The sequence below is a fragment of the Syngnathus typhle genome, unplaced genomic scaffold, assembly GCF_033458585.1.
Source record: "Syngnathus typhle isolate RoL2023-S1 ecotype Sweden unplaced genomic scaffold, RoL_Styp_1.0 HiC_scaffold_336, whole genome shotgun sequence".
NCBI lineage: Eukaryota > Metazoa > Chordata > Actinopteri > Syngnathiformes > Syngnathidae > Syngnathus > Syngnathus typhle.
The window spans coordinates 21,801-30,000 of NW_026872240.1; positions in this window are offsets into that span (position 1 = coordinate 21,801).

Sequence of the window (8,200 nt, forward strand, 5' to 3'; positions counted from 1 at the left end):
TATGCCCGATTAGGCTTCCAGGGAGGCGGCTAAGCATTATTGACCAATCATGGAGCTTTTTTGGGACTTCCGTGTGGAGCTTTGGGGCCGTTCCGCCTAGCTTTTTATGCCCGATTAGGCTTCCAGGGAGGCGGCTAAGCATTATTGACCAATCATGGAGCTTTTTTGGGACTTCCAGCCGGTGCTTTGGGGGCCTTCCCCCTCACTTTCTACGCCCGATTGGGCTTCCAGGGACGCGGCTAAGCATTTTTAACAGAAATGGAGCTTTTTGCGGAGCTCCAGCCGGTGCCACCGGCAGGCCGTGCACGCGGACGAGATGACCGAAAGAAGCTCCAGGAGAGCGGATGGACGCTTTTTAAGCACCGAGGCGGAGATCGCGGAGCTTTAATAGACTTCCAGCGGGCCCAAAGCGGCCAGGCAGACGGCGCAGCGCGACCTGGTACCTCGCACGGGACGCATCGCCCCCCCCGCGCACAGTTCCAGGGGGCCGGGATGACGTTTCAAAGCTGCCGCTGCAGCTGCGGCGGGGAGTGGCCTCCCTCCGGTGGACACGACGAGTAAATGACACCGGCCGCTGACGCAAACCCACGCCGGACAGGAGAGCTCAAAAGCCGGGTAACATTTCAAGGAAGACCCCCCCTGCGCAGACCTCCACTAGGCCGGGATGACTGTTCAGCTGTGGCGGGGAGTGGCCTCCCTCCGGTCGGCACGACGAGTAAATGACACCGGCCGCTGACGCAAACCCACGCCGGACAGGAGAGCTCAAAAGCCGGGTAACATTTCAAGGAAGACCCCCCCTGCGCAGACCTCCACTAGGCCGGGATGACTGTTCAGCTGTGGCGGGGAGTGGCCTCCCTCCGGTCGGCACGACGAGTAAATGACACCGGCCGCTGACGCAAACCCACGCCGGACAGGAGAGCTCAAAAGCCGGGTAACATTTCAAGGAAGACCCCCCCTGCGCAGACCTCCACTAGGCCGGGATGACTGTTCAGCTGTGGCGGGGAGTGGCCTCCCTCCGGTCGGCACGACGAGTAAATGACACCGGCCGCTGACGCAAACCCACGCCGGACAGGAGAGCTCAAAAGCCGGGTAACATTTCAAGGAAGACCCCCCCTGCGCAGACCTCCACTAGGCCGGGATGACTGTTCAGCTGCGGCGGGGAGTGGCCTCCCTCCGGTCGGCACGACGAGTAAATGACACCGGCCGCTGACGCAAACCCACGCCGGACAGGAGAGCTCAAAAGCCGGGTAACATTTCAAGGAAGACCCCCCCTGCGCAGACCTCCACTAGGCCGGGATGACTGTTCAGCTGTGGCGGGGAGTGGCCTCCCTCCGGTCGGCACGACGAGTAAATGACACCGGCCGCTGACGCAAACCCACGCCGGACAGGAGAGCTCAAAAGCCGGGTAACATTTCAAGGAAGACCCCCCCTGCGCAGACCTCCACTAGGCCGGGATGACTGTTCAGCTGCGGCGGGGAGTGGCCTCCCTCCGGTCGGCACGACGAGTAAAGCTATTTAGGAAAATCTGAGATAAATATCACTTGCATAATAATTTGGAACACGGTCCCGTGTTCCAAATTATTATGCAAAATGTATTTAGACACCAGCAATCGCACTTAGATTTGTTTCTTTTTTCTTTCTTTTAGCTTCCATAATGTTACCGGGCGCTGACGCAAACCCACGCCCGGCAGGAGAGCTCAAAAGCCGGGTAACATTTCAAGGAAGCTATTTAGGAAAATCTGAGATAAATATCCTTTGCATAATAATTTGGAACACGGTCCCGTGTTCCAAATTATTATGCAAAATGTATTTAAGTGTCATAAAGATTACATTTTTTGTTTTTCAAGTACTGAAATCACCCTCAGTCATGGTACAGTCCATGGTAGTCTGCCAGGTGAGCGCAATTGTAGTAATTAACAAGTCTATTTAAGTTCCGCGTTTTTAAGCGTTCGGCCATTTCGTTCAACCATGGGGAGGAAAAAGGATCTCTCTGCTGTCGAGAAGCGTGAAATCGTTCGATGCCTTGGACAAGGTATGCAGACATTCGATATTGCACGAAAGCTTAAGCGCGACCATCGAACTTTGAAGAAATTCGTCGCTGATTCGGAGCAAACGCGCGTTCGTGCAGACAAAGGCACGACAAGGAAGGTTTCTGCAAGACAAACAAATCGAATCAAGAGGGCGGCTGCAAGCATGCCACTAAAGACGAGCAAACAAATATTCGACGCTGCTGGTGCCAGTGAAGTCCCACGAACGACGAGGTGCAGGATCCTCCAGAGGCTTGCAGTTGTGCGGAAACCCTCCATTCGGCCACCCCTGAACAACGCGAACAAGCAGAAACGGCTGCAGTGGGCCCAGACTTACATGAAGACAAATTTTCAGACAGTCCTGTTCACCGACGAGTGCCGTGCCACCTTGGATGGGCCAGGTAGGGTTTTTTAAGTTTTTCCTTGCACTTTTGAGAGCTCAGGGGATGCTTTGAGAATAATTGTCAATTTCTGTCAATGTGAAGCCCTTTGAGACTGCTTGTGATTTAGGGCTATACAAATAAACTTGATTTGACTTGACTTTACAGATGGATGGAGTCGTGGATGGTTGGTGGACGGCCACGATAGCCCAACAAGGCTGCGGCGTCAGCAGGGAGGTGGCGGAGTGATGTTTTGGGCCGGAATCATGGGGAGAGCTGCTTGGCCCCTTTAGGGTCCCTGAAGGCGTCAAAATTACGTCTGTTAACTACGTGGAATTTCTGACTCAACACTTCTGTCCATGGTACAACAGGAAGAACCGTGCTTTCCGTCAAAAGATCATCTTCATGCATGACAATGCACCGTCTCATGCTGCAAGAAATACGTCAACGTCTTTGGCATCTATGGGAATAAAGGGAGAGAAACTGATGGTGTGGCCCCCATGCTCCCCTGACCTCAATCCTATTGAAAACTTGTGGAGCATCGTCAAGCAGAAAATCTACGAAGGTGGGAGGCAGTTCAATTCCAAAGAGCAGCTCTGGCAGGCTATTCTTAGATCCTGCCAAGAAATTCAACCAGAAACTGTACAAAAACTCACAAGTTCAGTGGATGGAAGAATCGTGAAGCTGCTGTTGAACAAAGGGTCCTATGTTAAAATGTAACTTTGTTTTTTATTGAAATAAAGGGTCCTATGTTAAAATGTAACTTGTTTGTCTTTTCTTTGAAATAGCTTTTGATTTCAGTAAATATGACCTCCTAATGCTGTAAATTCTTAAGATGGGCATTTCAGTTCATAAAAACCTATAAAATGTTATAAAACTCTGTTGTGCGTAATAATGTGGAACAGTGCATTTTAAGTTTTTTATTTTTTAAAAATTCTGTGATCATTCGGAGGTTTGTTCAATAAAATTAGAATTCATCAAAATAATGGTTGATGACTTGAAAATTATGCTGACTCATTTTGCATCGACTATTTAGGAAAATCTGAGATAAATGTCACTTGCATAATAATTTGGAACACGGTGTAAGTGCGATTGCTGGTGTATTTACTCGTCGTGTCCACCGGAGGACGGCAAATCCCCGCCGCAGCTGCAGCGGCAGCGCTTAAATGTCTTCCCGGCCGCCTGGAACTCTGCACGGGGCGTGTTTCGTCCCGCGCAGCGGTACCAGATCGCGCTGCGCCGTCAGCCGAGCCGCGCGCGGTCCGCTGGAAGTCTACACTGTGTTCCAAATTATTATGCAAATTGTATTTATGTGTCATAAAGATTACATTTTTTGTTTTTCAATTAAACTCATGGATGGTATTACGTGTCAGGGCTCTTTGGATCACTGAGATCAATCTCAGACACCGGGGATCATTACCGGCCAGTTGAGCCCAAATTAAGGAAAAACTACTTAAGAATGGTGTTCCACATTATTAAGCAGATAATTTGAAGTTCGCTTTGAGCAGTGGCGGACGCCAACCCACGACCGGTGGGAGAGCTCGGAGGGCGGATGGGCTTTCAAGGAAGCCCCCCAGGCCGGTCCCACTCGCACTTAGAATTTTTTTTTTTTTTGGCTTCCATAATGTACCGGGCGCGGACGCGAAACCCACGCCGGGCAGGAGAGCTCGAAAGGCGGCTAAGCATTCAAGGAAGCACCGTCTGGAGCTTCAGAGCCGTTCCGCCTGACTTTTAACGTAGAGTACCGGGCGCAAACCACTAACTCAAGCCCGGCATGGCAGCTCGAAAGGCGGCTAAGCATTCAAGGAAGCACCGTCTGGAGCTTCAGAGCCGTTCCGCCTGACTTTTAACGTAGAGTACCGGGCGCAAACCACTAACTCAAGCCCGGCATGGCAGCTCGAAAGGCGGCTAAGCATTCAAGGAAGCACCGTCTGGAGCTTCAGAGCCGTTCCGCCTGACTTTTAACGTAGAGTACCGGGCGCAAACCACTAACTCAAGCCCGGCATGGCAGCTCGAAAGGCGGCTAAGCATTCAAGGAAGCACCGTCTGGAGCTTCAGAGCCGTTCCGCCTGACTTTTAACGTAGAGTACCGGGCGCAAACCACTAACTCAAGCCCGGCATGGCAGCTCGAAAGGCGGCTAAGCATTCAAGGAAGCACCGTCTGGAGCTTCAGAGCCGTTCCGCCTGACTTTTAACGTAGAGTACCGGGCGCAAACCACTAACTCAAGCCCGGCATGGCAGCTCGAAAGGCGGCTAAGCATTCAAGGAAGCACCGTCTGGAGCTTCAGAGCCGTTCCGCCTGACTTTTAACGTAGAGTACCGGGCGCAAACCACTAACTCAAGCCCGGCATGGCAGCTCGAAAGGCGGCTAAGCATTCAAGGAAGCACCGTCTGGAGCTTCAGAGCCGTTCCGCCTGACTTTTAACGTAGAGTACCGGGCGCAAACCACTAACTCAAGCCCGGCATGGCAGCTCGAAAGGCGGCTAAGCATTCAAGGAAGCACCGTCTGGAGCTTCAGAGCCGTTCCGCCTGACTTTTAACGTAGAGTACCGGGCGCAAACCACTAACTCAAGCCCGGCATGGCAGCTCGAAAGGCGGCTAAGCATTCAAGGAAGCACCGTCTGGAGCTTCAGAGCCGTTCCGCCTGACTTTTAACGTAGAGTACCGGGCGCAAACCACTAACTCAAGCCCGGCATGGCAGCTCGAAAGGCGGCTAAGCATTCAAGGAAGCACCGTCTGGAGCTTCAGAGCCGTTCCGCCTGACTTTTAACGTAGAGTACCGGGCGCAAACCACTAACTCAAGCCCGGCATGGCAGCTCGAAAGGCGGCTAAGCATTCAAGGAAGCACCGTCTGGAGCTTCAGAGCCGTTCCGCCTGACTTTTAACGTAGAGTACCGGGCGCAAACCACTAACTCAAGCCCGGCATGGCAGCTCGAAAGGCGGCTAAGCATTCAAGGAAGCACCGTCTGGAGCTTCAGAGCCGTTCCGCCTGACTTTTAACGTAGAGTACCGGGCGCAAACCACTAACTCAAGCCCGGCATGGCAGCTCGAAAGGCGGCTAAGCATTCAAGGAAGCACCGTCTGGAGCTTCAGAGCCGTTCCGCCTGACTTTTAACGTAGAGTACCGGGCGCAAACCACTAACTCAAGCCCGGCATGGCAGCTCGAAAGGCGGCTAAGCATTCAAGGAAGCACCGTCTGGAGCTTCAGAGCCGTTCCGCCTGACTTTTAACGTAGAGTACCGGGCGCAAACCACTAACTCAAGCCCGGCATGGCAGCTCGAAAGGCGGCTAAGCATTCAAGGAAGCACCGTCTGGAGCTTCAGAGCCGTTCCGCCTGACTTTTAACGTAGAGTACCGGGCGCAAACCACTAACTCAAGCCCGGCATGGCAGCTCGAAAGGCGGCTAAGCATTCAAGGAAGCACCGTCTGGAGCTTCAGAGCCGTTCCGCCTGACTTTTAACGTAGAGTACCGGGCGCAAACCACTAACTCAAGCCCGGCATGGCAGCTCGAAAGGCGGCTAAGCATTCAAGGAAGCACCGTCTGGAGCTTCAGAGCCGTTCCGCCTGACTTTTAACGTAGAGTACCGGGCGCAAACCACTAACTCAAGCCCGGCATGGCAGCTCGAAAGGCGGCTAAGCATTCAAGGAAGCACCGTCTGGAGCTTCAGAGCCGTTCCGCCTGACTTTTAACGTAGAGTACCGGGCGCAAACCACTAACTCAAGCCCGGCATGGCAGCTCGAAAGGCGGCTAAGCATTCAAGGAAGCGACGCCGGCCGGTCCGCGGGCCAAATAGGGTCCAGTAAAGTACCGGGCGCGGCCACTAACGCCTTGTGGCGGTCGCCTTGTGGCGGTCGGGGGGTGGCGGTCGGGGCTGGCGCTTGGGGCCGGTGGCGGTCGCCTTGTGGCGGTCGCCTTGTGGCGGTCGGGGGGTGGCGGTCGGGGCTGGCGCTTGGGGCCAGTGGCGGTCGCCTTGTGGCGGTCGCCTTGTGGCGGTCGCCTTGTGGCGGTCGCCTTGTGGCGGTCGCCTTGTGGCGGTCGCCTTGTGGCGGTCGGGGGGTGGCGGTCGGGGCTGGCGCTTGGGGCCAGTGGCGGTCGCCTTGTGGCGGTCGCCTTGTGGCGGTCGCCTTGTGGCGGTCGCCTTGTGGCGGTCGCCTTGTGGCGGTCGGGGGGTGGCGGTCGGGGCTGGCGCTTGGGGCCGGTGGCGGTCGCCTTGTGGCGGTCGCCTTGTGGCGGTCGCCTTGTGGCGGTCGCCTTGTGGCGGTCGCCTTGTGGCGGTCGGGGGGGTGGCGGTCGGGGCTGGCGCTTGGGGCCGGTGGCGGTCGCCTTGTGGCGGTCGCCTTGTGGCGGTCGGGGGGTGGCGGTCGGGGCTGGCGCTTGGGGCCAGTGGCGGTCGCCTTGTGGCGGTCGCCTTGTGGCGGTCGCCTTGTGGCGGTCGCCTTGTGGCGGTCGCCTTGTGGCGGTCGCCTTGTGGCGGTCGGGGGGTGGCGGTCGGGGCTGGCGCTTGGGGCCAGTGGCGGTCGCCTTGTGGCGGTCGCCTTGTGGCGGTCGCCTTGTGGCGGTCGCCTTGTGGCGGTCGCCTTGTGGCGGTCGGGGGGTGGCGGTCGGGGCTGGCGCTTGGGGCTGGCGTCCGCCAATAGTGGTTTAATTTCGGGAGGAAGATTGATTTTCGTCCCAAGCCCGCCGCTGGAGAAAATTTTAGGTACCAGGAGTGGATTTTTTTTGTCCACTCAGGAGGGGGACGTTGGCTGGTTTGGTGTCCGGGGGAAAGTGCTCTTTTCTCGGCCAGGAGAAAGATTAGACTCCCAGCCCGCCGCTGGAGAAAATTCTAGGTACCAGGAGTGGATTTTTTTTGTCCACTCAGGAGGGGGACGTGCTTTGTTGTCCGGGGGAAAGTGCTCTTTTCTCGGCCAGGAGAAAGATTAGACTCCCAGCCCGCCGCTGGAGAAAATCTTAGGTACCAGGAGTGGATTTTTTTTGTCCACTCAGGAGGGGGACGTGCTTTGTTGTCCGGGGAGAGTGCCTGGTCCCCGGACCAGCCTCTTAGGCGCGCCCGCTGTCATTCTCCGGAGATTAAGTTATACTAAGGGGAGGCTGCCTCCTCCCGCCTGCTGCCCGAGGATGCTGCCTCATCCCCGGACTGGCCTCTTGCGCGCGCCCGCTGTCATTCTCCGGAGACTAAGTTATACTAAGGGGAGGCTGCCTCCTCCCGCCTGCTGCCCGAGGATGCTGCCTCATCCCCGGACTGGCCTCTTGCGCGCGCCCGCTGTCATTCTCCGGAGACTAAGTTATACTAAGGGGAGGCTGCCTCCTCCCGCCTGCTGCCCGAGGATGCTGCCTCATCCCCGGACTGGCCTCTTGCGCGCGCCCGCTGTCATTCTCCGGAGACTAAGTTATACTAAGGGGAGGCTGCCTCCTCCCGCCTGCTGCCCGAGGATGCTGCCTCATCCCCGGACTGGCCTCTTGCGCGCGCCCGCTGTCATTCTCCGGAGACTAAGTTATACTAAGGGGAGGCTGCCTCCTCCCGCCTGCTGCCCGAGGATGCTGCCTCATCCCCGGACTGGCCTCTTGCGCGCGCCCGCTGTCATTCTCCGGAGACTAAGTTATACTAAGGGGAGGCTGCCTCCTCCCGCCTGCTGCCCGAGGATGCTGCCTCATCCCCGGACTGGCCTCTTGCGCGCGCCCGCTGTCATTCTCCGGAGACTAAGTTATACTAAGGGGAGGCTGCCTCCTCCCGCCTGCTGCCCGAGGATGCTGCCTCATCCCCGGACTGGCCTCTTGCGCGCGCCCGCTGT